The 755-nt window shown below is 45.2% G+C and overlaps 1 non-coding gene across 1 annotated transcript; it reads left to right on the forward strand.

The window, feature by feature from the left end:
* The first annotated feature begins 326 nt into the window (after positions 1-326).
* On the forward strand, positions 327-398 carry trnam-cau (transfer RNA methionine (anticodon CAU)). The gene has a single exon. It is a non-coding gene; the product is annotated as a tRNA-Met (tRNA).
* The last annotated feature ends 357 nt before the right edge of the window (positions 399-755 follow it).

A 755-nucleotide genomic window follows, 5' to 3' on the forward strand; every position in this document is an offset into this window, starting at 1 on the left:
CCTTGCCACCCTCAGTGCTCCCTCCAAGTGGTGTTCATCAGTCTCTCGCTGTCTCTTGCTGGTTTGCTCAGTACCTTTCTCTGTCTGTTCATTTCTGAGTCCTGATAATCTCTTCCTGGTTTTCTGTGTGTCTATCTCTGCCTGCCTCATTGTCGGTGCTGTTACTCCGTGTCCTTGTGTCATTGTGCAGTGAGGGTGAGTCCGTCAGCAAGTGTGTTGCTGAGGCCAGAATTCTTGAGCATTCAGACGACAATCCTATTTTTATAAAAACATTGGGGAAATGAACATATTTCACTAACAGGCAGCTAAAGTTTAAGCCAACAGTTAGCAGAGTGGCGCAGCGGAAGCGTGCTGGGCCCATAACCCAGAGGTCGATGGATCGAAACCATTCTCTGCTATTTATGTTCGGTTGTAACACAAACAGTTCACTTTCAAAACATCAAGTGTTTCCCTACAATGACAAGATGCGCTCGATTGCGATCAGCTGGTTTGCTCAGTACCTTTCTCTGTCTGTTCATTTCTGAGTCCTGATAATCTCTTCCTGGTTTTCTGTGTGTCTTTCTCTGCCTGCCTCATTGTCTGTGCTGTGACTCCGTGTCCTTGTGTTATTGCGCAGTGAGGGTGAGTCCGTCAGCACGTGTGTTGCTGAGTCCGGGATTCTTGAGAAATCCGACTACAATCCTATTTTTATAAAAACATTGGGGAAATAACACAAACAGTTCACTTTCAAAACATCAAGTATTTACCCATAATAA

The sequence above is a fragment of the Heterodontus francisci genome, unplaced genomic scaffold (genome assembly GCF_036365525.1).
Source record: "Heterodontus francisci isolate sHetFra1 unplaced genomic scaffold, sHetFra1.hap1 HAP1_SCAFFOLD_51_2, whole genome shotgun sequence".
Classification (NCBI taxonomy): Eukaryota; Metazoa; Chordata; class Chondrichthyes; order Heterodontiformes; family Heterodontidae; genus Heterodontus; species Heterodontus francisci.